This window comes from Pinus tabuliformis, chromosome 3_2 (genome assembly GCF_031772625.1).
Source record: "Pinus tabuliformis cultivar Carrire ecotype Pingquan chromosome 3_2, CPIR1, whole genome shotgun sequence".
NCBI lineage: Eukaryota > Viridiplantae > Streptophyta > Pinopsida > Pinales > Pinaceae > Pinus > Pinus tabuliformis.
The window spans coordinates 842,275,180-842,291,336 of record NC_142302.1 but is presented as its reverse complement, the minus strand read 5'-3'; the positions used below and the strand labels follow the sequence as shown (position 1 = coordinate 842,291,336).

At 36.1% G+C, this 16,157-nt stretch overlaps 1 long non-coding RNA gene and 1 pseudogene across 1 annotated transcript; both read left to right on the top strand.

The window, feature by feature from the left end:
* The first annotated feature begins 1,972 nt into the window (after positions 1-1,972).
* LOC149183291 (dolichyl-diphosphooligosaccharide--protein glycosyltransferase subunit 1A pseudogene) lies at positions 1,973-2,365 on the top strand (annotated as a pseudogene).
* Positions 2,366-11,301: 8,936 nt separating this feature from the next.
* Positions 11,302-12,619, top strand: LOC149183290 (uncharacterized). Its single transcript, XR_016257692.1, has 4 exons — positions 11,302-11,673; positions 11,806-11,934; positions 12,038-12,111; positions 12,251-12,619. It is a non-coding gene; the product is annotated as an uncharacterized LOC149183290 (long non-coding RNA).
* Positions 12,620-16,157: the final 3,538 nt, after the last annotated feature.

The window sequence follows — 16,157 nt, the reverse complement described above, 5'->3', positions numbered from 1 at the left end:
GGGAGCGTGAAGATTATTCATTCCCAAAATCAAGAGACTGAACTTCTTAAGGTAGCAGGAGCTCAGAAATATTTTTGAGGTTGCAAAACTACCTTGGCGACTCCATTGTTGAAGAATTTGAAATTCATAGATTCATGATGATTCCACTGGAGTTATGAAGAACTCAGATGCTACCATTCTTACTTCAAGGTATGCATGCATAAATTTTTCAGGAATTCATGGTTTCCCAAATCATTTTCCTAAGGATACATATGTTCTAAGGAATGGTCCAAAATTCAATGGAGAAGATTTGAGTTTAACTTTGAAGCATATATCAAATTTCTGAGATTTTACTGAGCTTCTTAGAGTCAAACATGAGGATGTTTGCATTATGTTGTTCTATGATTCATTTCAAGGGAAATGTAAACAGTGGATTGAAAGCTTTCCTGCCAAATCTATTAAGTCATTTGCAGACTTTTGGTTTATGTTTTTGGAGGAATGGATAGATAGATTAGATTTGGTGGCAAAGTCTCCTTCAATTCAAGGTTTCAAACAATGGAATGATGATCATATTAATGAAGAAATAGATGAAAATTTTTCTTTGTCCTTGTCTTCTTATCTAAAATCATTTGAGTGCAAGACAGAAGATAAGATGAAATTTTTGGATGAAGTTGCTAAGAACATTGAGAAAGACATTGAAGGTTTACAAGGTCAAATTCAATCATATAGTCTTCATGATCATGATCATACTTTTCAAAAGCTTTCTATGGCAGAATACAAAGAGATGGTGTTGCTTCCTTTCTCTTCTGAGATTGAGGAAGAACACATTATTTTTGAAAATCAATTTGAGGATCAGTTTGAGAGCACACAGCTGAAGCCTTATGCAGATGATCAAAGTATTGGTGAGTTGTCTAAAGCTGCAGAATATCACAAGAAACATCAAACTCACCATGTGTTTTTTGATCCTATAGCTGACTACATGGAAAAGATTTATTGTTCAGGCTTCCAGTTATATTTTCTTCTTGAAGAACTGTTACACCTCATGCTGCCTTGGTTATTTCAGTATCTGGTTTATTTTTTCTTCAAGCATAGTTAAGAGATTCAAGTATCAGATCAGATCGACGACTGGCTTCATTGGAAGTTTCATGTTCCTTGAGCTACAGGTGGAGATTGCAGCTAATAGGGTAGGTAGGAATGTGCAAATAAGCTCAGGGTAGGTTGACTGAGAATTTTTCAGTAGATGTAGATTTCTTTCTCCTATAGTGATCATCAAGCTTAAGCCCGAGGTGAAGGGCCAAGAATCTTGAAGGGGATGTTTGTCAAGCAATTGTCCGTTTGTCATAAGAGGATAAAGCACTGGACCTGCGAGTTCTTAGCGTACTACAAGAGCACACTATCCCAAGTGGAGCCACCTATTATCACCTAAGAGACAATTTCTAAATTGTTCACATCATTTTGATTGTAAAGATTTGGTGTTAGTCTGGGTTTAGTTTTCTTTCAAATTTGCTTAGTATCTAAGTCATAGGAGTCTTGTTAAGAATCTTGTCAGTATGTTTAAACAAAGGTCAACACTCTGTTTTTATCCATCATTGGTGTAACATCACACCTAAGCTCCATATGTCAATCTTTTTTCAAAGTTCTTATGTGCTACGAAATCAGGGATTCGTGCTGATCCATAGCAAATCTTATCCAGCTGTCAAATTTATCAAAATCCGTTATCTTTCTACATCACCATTTATCAGCTCATACCCTTTGCCTGTCAATTCGACCGCTTATCCTCATCATTAGGTCATTAGGTGTCGTGGTACAGATTGCAAGTTTCAAAAGAAGCCACATAATCACAATCATAATTATGTTTGTGTTTATGCATGGGGATGAATTTGAGCGAACTACAGGAGGATATTATCGCGCACATGGTTGTGCAGATGACACAGTAAACCTTGGGGCACAAAGGTAAACTCAATTGAGATTGTGCGTGTTTGTAACGGTGTGGATGGAAGGGTATTGGAAACTTCTACAATCGCGATTCCAACAGAAGAATGTGGTGCCTGAACATAATGTATTCTTTCAGGTTTATTACAAATTTAGTACCATTTCAATGCTAGCAGAGCCACTGATGTTGGTCACTGGTTTCTTCTGCTTCTTTCTGGCTTGCATATTGTATCCACATTCCGATTTTTCAATTTCAAAGTCATCAGTTTCATACCTTGCTAAACTACAGAGAGAAGAGGTCCAAGATGCCATTCAACACCTACAAAATGTCATGAATTTGCGCTTAACTGTCAGTGAAAAACTTGAGACCTCATTACGTGATCTTGCACGGACTGGAGACGTACAAGCTTGCAAGGTTGTTCGGAAGGCAGCTGATGCTACATTGGTTCCATGATCTGATAGAGCTCTTTCGCATCGGTGGCAAGGCTCTTGATACCAACTATCCCTTCATGGGCGACTATGTTGATCGTGGATACTACTCTGTTGAGACCGTGTCATTGCTGGTTGCTTTGAAAGTGCGCTACAGGGATAGAATTACCATACTACGAGGAAACCATGAAAACAAGAAGATTACTCAAGTGTATGGATTTTATGACGAGTGCTTAAGAAAATATGGGAATGCAAATGTGTGGAAGTGTTTTACAGATCTATTTGACTACCTTCCCCTCACAAAGATACAACGAAGGAGTTGAAGTCTATACTTGATTTCTTGCAGTCTTCCTCCCAAGCATTGCATATTTTGCCCAAGGTAGAAGACTTGATTCATAAAGAGAAAGAAAAGTAGGACAAGTTAATTCAGAAACATACTGTAGTAGTTGATAACTACGATGAGAAGATACCAAGTAAGGAGATTGACAGTCGCATAACTTCTCATGAACAAAAGCTTATAGCTTATGTCATCTTCACTTACCATTATATCGGCAATGCGAGGTTACAATTGGTCAATGTATCTCAGTTTGCTTTATTTAGCATTATTTGTTGAAATTGTATTTGATAGGCCAAAGCTAGGTTGATTTCAAGAAAAAGGAGGCGAGATACATCAGAAGAGTCAATGCAAAGCTGAGAGCTAGAACCAGAATTATGAAGAGGCAAATCTAGGATTTGAAGATACAACTAAACCAGAGTGAAGGACATCCGTAGCTAAAAGAAATCACACAACAATTTCAGGGCAGATGAAAAAGACAATTCAAGAAAAGAAAGCTCAAGACAATCAGATTTTGTTATTAAAACTGTGTTTTGTGATTACACAGTAGTTTCGTAGCACACTACGAAACTACTGTAGGTGATGCATAATGCACAGCAGTTTCGTAGCATGCTACGAAACTACTATAGCTGCCTAATTAAAACTCAGTTGACCAATTTTGAGGGGCCGAGGGAAAATTTTTGAAAGGAAGTCTCAGAAAAAGATCATTTACAATGTGCAAGCAATCAACCAGAGCAAAACAAGCGGGAGGAAGTTATAATAACTTTAAACTTTTTGTTATACAAATGATCACTGCTAGTATTGTAAATGACTTTTCAATCAGCTTTGAAAAGTTTGTGTCATCATTCATGTATATGGGAAAGGCTTACAGCACATGAAGAACGTGGCACTCCAATAGATTGTTGGGTAATTAAGGAACATCAACATGGTTAATTGGTTCCGAATATCTTTGAGGAAACCAAAAGCATAAAAACAGGGGCAATTTCATACTTCTCAGCAGTAGTAAAGGGATAAGACATTAAGGACCAGTAAGGAGCTTCGAACATCCATCACAGCTAAATTGAAGGAGATCACTTGTCAGAGAACGATATTTGATTGTAATTATCAGCATGATGTGGAGTTAGACTACTAACTGTCTTAGGTTTCTAAAGCTTCTAGTTAGTAGTTTGTTGCATTTAATAGTTAGTTAAAGTTTGAATAGGGGTCATAATAAGCAGAATTCGAGTTCCCCTCATGCTGGAGGAGGAATCTCAGCTATGTAAAGAATTCTATAAATAGAAGAAAGAGCAATGTACTCAGGGTTGGAAAATTTCAGAGGAATTGGAACTATTGTGCTATGTATATGACTTTGTTTTAGTAATACAAGACTTGGCTTTACTTCTCAGGAATCAGAAGGAGTTTACTGTTTAGAATGTTGTGTATTGTCCTCTCCTCAATATTTGCAGTGGTATAGATGTGTGACTATTTAGAAATCACTGATTGTGCTCTAATTTCCTTCACATATTTATAAACTGTGATGTCCTATATGTTTCTGGTATGTTCTGAATGGTAGAAATCTAAATGCCCTGACTTCTATGTAAGGATGATATCATTGTTATACTGAAACAATTTTGACTCCATAAGCCCAATGGATAATTTCTAATCGTGTTTCCACCACTTACATTTCTGCATTTGTTTCATAAGAGTTAGCCATCTTATTCATTATCCAAATCATTAATCCTTTGAGAGAGCCCTCTGAGGTTGGGGAGGCTAAGCCTCAGCCTAAAGTAGGTTTGAAATAGTTACTTAAGGTCTTCCTGGTCAGCAGCCTTCCAGGGTCTGATTTTGAGATAACAATGTGCATGTGTTTTATTTCTTATTGCATGTCTGAATTTTTTGTTCTAAATTATGAATTAACTTCCGTAGAGCAGTAGAGTCGGTTTGTGTCTTATGATTTTGAAAAAACTTCATGAGCAGTTACAAATCTACGCCATAATTTCTACATCATATCATAGAAGGATTCACATTAGAGAAGGAATTTTGACTTTGTTAATCAAAAGGTTTGAATTTGTAGTTTAGTCTAGCGAGACTTTTTTAGAGCTGAGAATATGACCTTCAACACGCTGAGGCTAGAGTATGCCTTGGAAGGAAACTCTAATTTCATTGACTGGAAGGATCGCATGGAGGAGGTACTCGATGACAATGGATTACTATAATACATCGAGAGAGATGTTACAAAACTAGCAGAAATAGATTCCCAAAACCTTGCTCAGTGGAAGAAAGTTGTAGCCAAGGTGTGGAGAATAATCTTGGAGGGAGTATGGGACCACATTGTTAACAATATCCATGGGAAAAAGATCCCTATGCAATGTGGTAAGAATTGACAAATCTTTTCTAGAATAGTAGTGACCACAAAAATTTGGTGCTCAAGGATAAACTTTTAAACATCAACAAGTGGAAGAATGACTTTATCTTAAAATATCTGAGGAGGTTCACACAAGTTCACGATGAGGTTGCAAGAGTTGGTGTTATTGTTTCAAAGGATCACTTGGTAAGCATAACCCTTCTAGGCCTTCCAAAGAGTTGGCATAGCTATCAAGATTAAGTGAACGGGAGGGAGAAACTACTGAATTGGGAACACTTATGATATGATTTGGTATAGGAGGAAATAAGGGAGAATGCCAGATATGGGACCTCATCCAAGGGCAAGGATGAAGAAAACTTTGCATTGGTTGGAAAGGGAAAGAAGGGAAAAGGGAAGAAATCTTAAACCAAACCTGAATCTAGCCAAGGGGGAAAGAAGAAATATTTATCAAAAATGAAATGCTTCCATTGTCATGAAGAAGGGCACTACGCCACAAAGTGCCCACAGAAAAAGGCAAGAAAGAATAGCTTAGGAGGAGCAGCTGGTGAAACCTTGGTTTCACAGTTCAACCTTGATGTTACCCTTATCGCATGCATGTCCAACACAATGATGGAAAATGTGTGGTACTTGGACTTAGGTGCATTGTTCCACATGACATGGTGTCGAGAATTTTTTAGTGACCTGGAGGAGAAATATCTCGAGATGCACATCGATGTAGGGGATGATGGAAGGTACAACATGACAGGTATTGGTACAGTCAAATTTCAAAGGGAGTTAGGCTCCCCTCTCAGGCTCAGGGATGTCATGTTTGTTCTAGGCCTAAATAAAAATCTCATCCCTGTTATAGTTTTGGAAGACCGTGGTTATGATGTGATCTTAAACAAAGGAAAAAAATTCATGAGACACATAGCGACTGGACGTGTGAAGAAGATTGAGGTTTGTGTGAAGAATCTATATAAGTTAGATTTGGAAGATTTTGTTACATTAAGTACTAAGGAAGAGAAAGTGTAGGGATACGATGTAGGTGAACTTTAGCACATAATACTTGGCCATTTGCATCATGGCACCTTGAATATTATACAACAAATAGCCACTAGCCTCCCTAAAGGAGCACGTGAGAAATAGGATATATGCAAAGGATGTACCTTGGGGAAGTACATAAAATCTGCATTCCATGATCGAGACAACAAAGTGCATGCAGTCCAAGAAAGGATCCTCTTTGATGTCTATGGAACTTTATTGATAGCCTCCATTGTTAGACACAAATATTTTGTTCTTTTTATTGATAACTTCTCACATAAGTGTTGGATCTCTTCATGGAGAAGAAAGATGAGACATTCTCCAAGTTCGTAGAATTCAAGGCATTGGTTGAGAAAGAAACCGATAAGAAGGTGAAGGCTCTCAGGAGCAATAATGGAGGTGAGTATGTGTTGAATGAATTTAAAATTTATGTGTGAAAGAAGGCATTCGACAAGAGTTGATAAAATCCCACAAACCACATTAGAATGGGGTGGTTGAGATAAAGAATCATAGCATTTTGGGAGAAATGAGGGTGATGTTTCACAACCGAGGCCTACCTCTACACTTGTGGGTTAAGGAATGCAATACAATAGTCTATTTGTAGAACCAAAGTCCTCATCAGATTCTTGGCATCATTACACCTGAGGAGGCTTTCTTGGGAAGAAAGCCAGATGTGTTGCACTTCAAGATTTTTGGAGCCTCTGTTTATTGCCATTTCTCCAAAGAATCAAGGAATAAGATTTAGTCAAGCGCAGAATTGGCGGTATTTGTGGGTTACACAGAAACTCCCCACAACTAACATGTGTACTTTCCATCACTCATAATGATAATTTTGCAAAGAGATGTAAATTTTGATGAGGAGAAAGCTATGTGGTGGTCTCTTGATAGGGAGCTTTAAATCCCACCAAAAGATGAGATTTTAGCTCCAAAAGAGGAACCTCGGGAAGTTGTAGAGCAACCAAAAATTGTGGAGGAGAGAGTGGAGACATTCACTAAAGAAAAACCTCCAAAGACAATAGAAAATGAACTAAGGAAGTTGAATGAACTAATGAAGTTGATAGACTTGTGCAGGATGCAAGGGAGAATGTGGGATATCCTTCAAATTTGCATAAGAAAAGGAGGTCACTTGAGAGGTACACTGGCTACATGGCTCTTATGACTGAGCTTATAGAGATTGAGTCATCCTATTTTGAGGAAGAAATAGAGAAACCTGTATGGGTTGATGCAATTGTGGAGGAATACGAATCCATTGCAAAGAACAGTGTTTGGGAAAAGGTCCCAAGACCATCATATAAATCAATAGTGGGTTTGAGAGGGATCTTCAAGGTGAAGCAAACAACAAATGGAAACATAGAGAAGTATAAGTCTAGATTTGTGGCTAAGGGGTACTGTCAAGTTGAGGGAATTGACTATGAAGAGACCTTTTCTCTTGTAGCAAGGTACTCATCCATTAGATCAATTCTTGGTCTAGCTACACAAATGGGGTGGAATATCCACCAGATGGGTGTAAAAACAACATTTCTCAATGGGGTTATTAAGGAGGAGGTGTACATAGAGTAACAAAAAGGTTTTGAGACATTTGATCAAGAGTCTCATGTGTGCAAACTCAAGTGAGCATTGTACGATCTCAAACAAGCACCTCATGCTTTGCACACTAATATCGATAGTTATCTCACCGGTTTGGGGTTCACCATAAGTGAAGCGAATGTAAACCTCATCACATCTGGATAGAAGGTAAATTGCTTATTATTGTCTTATATGTTGATAATTGTATTTTAACTAGTGATGGGAACTTGATCATATCTTACAAGGAGGACCTCGCAAAGGAATTTGAAATGAAGGACATGGGTCTGATACACTACATTCTTAGGTTGGAAGTATGACAAGGTGATGGGGAATTGTTTGTCTCTCAAGGAAAGTATACAAATGAGATATTGTAAGGATTCTACATGGACAGTTGTAAACCCATGGAGACACCTCTAATGAACAACTAGAGGAAGGAGGATGCCACTTCAGGTGAAGAAGTGGATGCTACCATTTATCGGTAGCTAGTGGGTCCACTCATGTATCTTATAGACACATGACCAGATCTGTGTTGTGCAGTCAACTAGCTAAGCCAAGCTATGGTTAGGTTAACCAAACTATTTTGGAAGGCAACTAAGCATGTTTTACGGTACCTTAGAGGCACTACCCAGTTTGTACTATGGTACAAACGAGCAGAGGGAGTGAAGTTTTGTGGCTTCACAGATGCAGATTGGGCATGAAATCCATTAGACCGGAAGATTACATAGAGTGGAATTTTCAACGTTGGGTATGAAATTGTTTCTTGGTATGATAGGAAGCAAAGATCTCTGGTGCTTAGCTAGACATAAGCATAATACATTGCTAAAAGTCAAGCAACACGTGAGGTGATATGGATGAGAAAGATACTTATTAGACTATTTGGTCAGGTGATGGATCCAATTGTGATAATCAAAGTTGCATCAATCTCTCTGAGAATCCTGTATTCCATGATCAATCCAATCATATAGATATCCAGTATCACCATTTATGAGACTGTGTCTAGAGGCAGATGATGTTGCTACACCCCATTCTGACAAAGGAGTAAGATGTTGACATTTTGAAAAAAGCTTTGTGAACAGGGAAGTTTGAGTTTCGTAGGTGAAGGATAGGGGTGGTTGATAATCCCTTTCTTGCAGAGAGGGAGTCTTGAAAAATGTAGCAAGAAATTCTCAATTTGATTTTTCCTTGATTAAATTGAGAAAATTTGAATTTCCACATCAACAGACAACATGGATGTAGTTAACGTGTGTAACATGCCTTGTGTCACCCAATTTACTCAGTAAATTCGGGTTGGAGGAGTTAGAGTTCAGTTAAGCATGTAGGATTGCTAATTCGTAGTAATCAAAGTTAGTTATCTCAAGTTGTTTTCATTTAAACTAGTTCCAACTGCTTGAGGAACCAGTGGAAGGCCAATTGTGCAGTGGGACTTCAATCAAACTCATTGACCATCCAATTAACTCATCAATCAACCCAAAATAGCTAGTGCATGGAGAATTCGATTTCCCCAGCTGTGATGGAGATTTCAAGATAGTGTAACATAAATTTTAGACTAGCCTTGAGTGTATAGCTGTTGCATGCAGTCAGATGATCAACCTTGGGAATTGTGCAATCCATTTTGTAAAAAATCCTAAATAATAGAGGCCTAATTTCTCAAGGAATTTCGTAAGGAAATATGCGCTCAAGAAAAGGTATAAATTTACTAAGTCTGGGTCAGAGCTTCTCCGTGAGAAGAGAGACAGGTTATTCACTTGCAGGTTGTGCTCAGTAGAGCAAAGCAATTGAAATACATTTCTATTCATCATATAAATGCAAATAGACATTGGGGTTTTTAGCATATTGCTTTCCCCAGGAAAAAAAATTGTGTGCATGTGTGTTATTTCAACTCAAATATGTCCTCTATTTCAACTTCTAGTTACCTTTCTTTTCTTAGAATAAGTGAATAAATAAAAAATTAGCGTAACCAATGTGTAAATTCATTTCTATCTCTTTTGTGAGAAGGGAGGAAGCTCAATGTTTTATCCCTCTTCTATTTATTTATGAAATTTGAGTATGGTTTTTTTTGTTTATCAAGTGGTCTAAGTTCATCATAGATTATATGAGGCTTGACCAGTAGCTTGAGAAACCACAACTCACGGGCATCTAAACCTTCAAAATAAACGAGGGATCGCACCACGGCCACACCAACCTTAACATCACTAGATTTATTCCCACAGAACCAGCGACCTTCACATTAGTGAGCAACTTAATAGTACACACCATAATTGTCTATTCTACACTCGGTGAGCAATTTGAGTATGAAATTTATGTAGAAAGAAAAAATTAATTTTATAATAAATGTTTATCCAATTGAAAATTTTATTGAACATGAAAATTAGAATATTTTCTCAATTTTAATTAAATAAAGTTTTTAGAAGCATTCTTATGAAAATTTCTTTTGGAATAAATTATTTTAAAAGATACTCAATTTAAACATTAACTTGGATTAAATTAAATAAATCAAATTCTTCAAATATTAATTACCATATCTACTTATTTCTTTAAAGATAAAGTAGTTGAAATAATCATAAAACTTTTTATGAGAAAAATAGAGATAATCTTTGTGATATTTCAAAAATAAATAAGATTATACTACATGTTTATTGTTTTAACATAGTTATATTCTATAAATTTTGATACCCTAACCATATTTTAAATAATTAAATATATCTTCCTTAATAAACCATTTCACTTTAATTTGAAATCCAACAATACAAACCCGCACTTAAATTATGTAGATTAAACAATTTAAATTCAAGTTTTTAATCAGAAAAATAATAATGAAAAAGGTCATTTCCACTTAAACTTGGCCTTTTGTAATATACTATAAAGTTAATTATATAATAAAATATAATAAATATATTTGTACAAATTATTTAATATTTACTATATAAATTAATAAAAAAAATTAATAATACAATTAATTTCAAATTATTATTATTATTATTATTATTTCTACCTTGCTTTAGATTGAAATTTTGATTACTTACACACATAATGGATTACTAACATGTTTTTTTGCCAATTATACTACCACCAACTATAACACACCTCACTAACCCCAATACTTTATTTTATTTTATTTAAAATACTATAATCTATTAAAAAATTATATCTATTAAATTGACATTTAATATTGAATATTTATCTCGGGGCCATTCCTATTTCCACCACAGTTTTTTAATTAATGCCCCTGACATGTGGGGGCGATAGGGAAATATAGGGGGATAGGGAAATATAAGGCTCCCCGTTTTTTTTCCTCCTCCAGTCATGACCGGGGCGTTATATTTCCCTATAGCCCGTGCATGTCAGGGGACATTAATTAAAAAACTGTGGTGGAAATAGGAATGGCCCTCCGTCTCCCCACTTAATTATAATTGTCTTACCATTACACCATACTGAGTTTTAAATCCAAAATTTGGCGATTATTCATACATTGATTATTTGATTCCTTATTCTGCTTAGTGCTATAACATATATTAATTCTGTAGCCCGTTGCTCTATTTCTATGTTACAATGTTTATGGTTATCATAGTGAATTTGTTGCAGTGACAAAAGTTGTTATGGTTCAATGTTTCTCGCTTTAATTTATTACAAAGTTCTCCCTTGATTTATGACTCGACCATCGTTGCAATTTCTTAAGAAATGGAACTGTGTATCATGACCTTCAAATGGTTAATGTCCAACACCGTTAGTTACCTCCTTCGATGATCGTGAGGCCAGCTGGCGGGAGATTCGCAATTCATCAGTCTGAGTGTTTAAAATGGTTAATTTTTGAACTGGAATTCTCTGGAGAACAACGGTACTTCCCTCCCTCGACGGTCGTGAAGCCAGCTGTCAAGAGATCCGCCATTCATCAGTCGTAGTGTTTAATCGAATGGCCATCAGGTTTATGGATTCGGTTGAGGTAACTAGCGAACCTCTACCCCAGGCATAGCCTTCATTTGCACGCCTCCCTCCACCAGCGTGCTCTACAACTCGTTTTCGTCATACCTGCTACACAATGGGTTGTCACAGCGTCGAAGGTTGATCGGGTGTGAGTAATTTCTGTGTTTCTGTCTTTTTCATTTTCCTATTCTGTCACTCAAGGTTCTTTTGATTTTAATGTTAATTATTTTAAGCCAAAGTTGATACCTGTTGCATATAATTTAATCTCCATCAAGTGCAGAGTTGGGCTCAGTGATACCCCAACCCACCCTTGTCCGGTGCGTTGAAGCTCCTAGTGATTGGGTTTTGAAACTAGGTGCTTGTTCGCTGAGAAGTTTAATTTGCTCGGTAAAAGAGGCCGACCTTCCAGGTGAGGGTTATCAATTTTTTTCTTTGCACTGGATATTTAACTCTCTTCATTTGCATATTAAGTGTTGAGACAACCCTAAGGGGATTTTTTGTGTCCTGTACAGAATCTTCTAACTACAACGGGGTTGCAAACTCACTTCTACATGTATTCTTATTCTGCAAGTAAATTTATGATAAGGTATAATGCCAACCCTTGATTTCTTGTTGCAGATTACTTAGGGTTTTGTTCATTAATTGTTTGCGTCAGACATACCTCGCAGCCTTGGTGCTAAAACTATTCAATTTTCTCAAAGGACTATCTGATGTCACTTGTCTAGGTTCTAAATGAAATTCTTTTACTGCCTCGATTTTCCAAGTTCCCCAGACGCAAGTTCAAGATGTCAAATGGTTACGGTTTCTTAAAGCTTCATTAGTTTTACTTGGGTTTTTCTAAAATTTCCTTCTAGCCATTTCCTTCTGGCCATTCACGGCCCTACGTGTTGTTTTAGGATGAATTATAATAATTGTTCATTATGAGGAAATTCAGCTAGCTATACAGTTGTCCTGTATAATCTTGTTTGAATTTCATGTAGAGTGGCCTAGGGCCTGAGTAATTTAATAGTATTATCTTCATTTTTTCCTAAATTACTACAGGGACTACTTATAATTCAAGTAATTGTTTATTTTTTGTTAATATATGAATTTCTTCTCTCTGCTGGATATGGTTGTTGAGCATGTCGGTTTTTGGTTCACTGGAATCTAAATAATAACCTAGTTTAGCAATGATTTGTCTACAATTATTTCTTATGAATATATTATTCAGTTTTTGCTTATTATTGCATTCAACATTCGATTTTGTTCCTGAGTTTATGAATTTGTATAAGGTCATGGAGTATGCTAGTTTTTGGTTAACTAGAATCTAAATAATAACCTAGTTTAGCAACAACTTGTCTACAATTATTTCTTATGAATATATTATTCAGTCTTTTCTTATTGTTGCATTCAGCATTCAATTTTGTTCCTAAGTTTTATGAATTTGTATAAGGTCATGGAGTATGCAAGAGGGCCTCGCTCGAGTTTGTTAAAATTTGGTTTACAGACCTTCAAACTTGTTTTCCAAATTATAAGAAATATAGAGAATGTTTTTTTTATTTGTAAATTGTCGTTAATATAGAGTCTAAGAGTTTTATACTTTACATTTTGGTATTGTATATTATCAAGTCTCTGCCAGGGGTTCTACTACCCCTAGACTCACCAATGAGTATAATTGTTGCTCCCATTGTAAGGATTCTTCATGGAGTCCTGACTTGAGTGACAAACCTCACTCTAACTACTATTTTTCTTATTTTCTCTTCTCACATGACCCTTCCTCTACAATGACTGCCACAATATTCATTGCACAGGAAACATTCCTTCCACAGAAGGACTTTCATTCATAGTAAAAAATTTCATCGACAGTACTACTATGTATCCACATTGAAGCTTTTCATTCACAGAAGGAAGATAGACTTTCAATAAATTCAGCATAAAAAGTTCAGAATCACTTATTTGTTAAAGCTAATTGGCCTGCCACAACCACAGAGGAAGAATAGATGTGCCACCCAACCAATGAGACCTGACACTTAGGCCAGAATCCCCCCATCCAACTTTCACACCTCAAGAGTTACTTGACAGGAACTTTCACTAGTTCTCAAGTGATTCCTCCAGGTAGCATCCTGCCTTTCCTCAATGCAGTGTCTTGTCCTTGAGGAAAGTAGCTTTACAGCTACAAATTTTTACTTGGGCCCCCTCCTACCAGGCTCTAAGATACAGATTGTGTCAGGGTTTCCCCTATCCCTTCATGGCCAAAAACACCACAGCATATGTTTTTCTATTGCTGCAGTATACGTTTTTCTATGGCTGGAGATAAATGCCATAGCGTGAGTTTTGTGAAATTAACTATGGGAAATAAAGACAATTCATGGATAAATACTAGTGGGAAAGAAAGACAGACAGGGATTCTAGGTGCAAAGCCAAAGAACAACTCTACAGAGTTATTATTTTTTGCGGTTAGTTAAAGGATAACTTCTTCCTAAAAGGACTGCCTGGGAGAAAGTTGTATACATAATAGAGAATGGTTGTATTGATTATATGCATTTTTTGTTGGTGACAAATAGTATATAGGTTTTAGTGAATGATTTATTGCGATTGTTCCTACATAAATTGAATATATATAGTACTTAGTAGTGTCTTAAGAAGATAAAAACATTGTTGTATAGCTTAGAAAGTACACCATATGATAGAATCCTATAGTTAAAACCTTTAGTCCTGTAGTCCCAAACAAAAAGGTACTTAGGACCTAGAGAAAATGACTAGGTTTCCCGATTATAGAGTTCCCATGTGTTTCTCTGGTCTAGAATATATTCTTAAAAAGGAAAAGATAGTACATAAGACAAATTATCACTGCAAATGTGCTTTCCTATACATATAAACATAATAGACAAAAATATTATAGAATGAACTAATAGTGTTGTATCTCTAAGTTCAACATATTGGAAGTAGTCTAACCATAAAACCAGGAAGTTATTGAACAATAAATTGACTACAAATAGAGGGCATACAAAAGAAAAACTCAGTTTGGATTTTGGACTTAACAATCCTCCTTGCATGGAATGGAACAATTGAGGCCTGCATCCTACTACTCAAATTACAACTTGAAAGTACTCATAGCATGAGCTAAAAAGAATGTAATGCAATAGAAAGAGACCCAACTTCTATCGAGAGAGGATTCCACAATTAAGATAGTAGTCAACTCTAATCCACACGTTGTAGCAACCATGACCTAGAGCTAAATAAAAAGAGAATCTTACTTAAGAATCTCTTGGCTCGAGTTGAACCCCTTGCATAATTAAAATGTAAGATTAAATTTGAAACATATATATAAATCCATTCTAAGTTTAGCTAGACATAGTAATAAAAAGGAAAGTGACAAATTGGGTAAGGACCTGCCTAGTGGCCTTGAATGGAAGTCAAGTAAATCTGAACATATTACCTTTGGGTTCTAATGACATGTTGATAGAGATGGATTGGTTGGAGGCACTGGGCTATTGTGGATTGTTTAAATAAAATTGTTACATGTACAATAGAAAGTGGAGAAGTACAAGTCATCAGAGGTATACCCAAACCTATATATGTATGGAAAATAATAACATTATAGTTAAAATGAGCTGCAAAGAAAGGGTGCCAACTTTTTTCCATACAAGTTGATGATCATTCAACAAACAAAATGGGTAACTTTGTGGATGAGTTGGATATTATTTGAGATTACCCAAATGTCTTTCCAGATGATATCTTGGGTCTACCACTAAAAAGGGAGGTAGATTTGTGCAGAGTTGAAATTGGGAGCAACTCTTATGCTTATCAAATGAGTGCTAGAACTTACAGGGTTGAAAATGTAATTGCAAGAAATGCTTAGTAAAGGATATATATGACCTACTGTGTTTCCATGCAGTGCACCAATCCCCTTCATTAAAAATAAAGATGAAACCTTTAGATTATGCAATGATTACCATCAATTAAACAAGTTGACCATTAAAAATAAATATTCCCTTTCTAGGATTGATGACTTGTTTCATCAAGTCAAAGGAGCATTGATATTTTCAAAACTTAACCTCAACTTCGGGTATCTTTAGCTGAGCATTAAGGAAAAATATATTCCAAAGACAACCTTTTGAACAAGATCCAATAATTATGAATTTATAGTTTTACGCTTTAGGCTCACAAGTGCCCCTACTACGTTTATGTTTTTAATAAATAACATATTCAACAAGTTTTTAGATAGTTTGCGTTGATTTTTATATATGATATATTCGTATACTCTAAGAAATTGGATGAACACAAACAACACTTGGAAATAGTGTTGCGAACTCTATGTGACCACAAGCTATATGTGAAATTCAGCGAGTGTGATTTCTACCAAGATAGGTACAATATATAGGTCATGCTATATCTAAAGATGGCATAGCTCCAAGTACTAAGCAGTGGTCACGAAGGAGAAAAATAAACAACAAACCTTGTCCCAAACAACGAGAGCTTCGATCCATTTTTCTAAAGATAAAATGATTCAGACAAAGGCACCAAGAACATTAGAGCTAAGTTTCCAGATTTCATTTTTTTTACTTGGGGTTCTGATAATGATATGCAACCAGACAAAGTGGCATGGTTCTGGTTGTGGTGGGTGATGGTTCCAGCAGAAAGAGGTGGAAA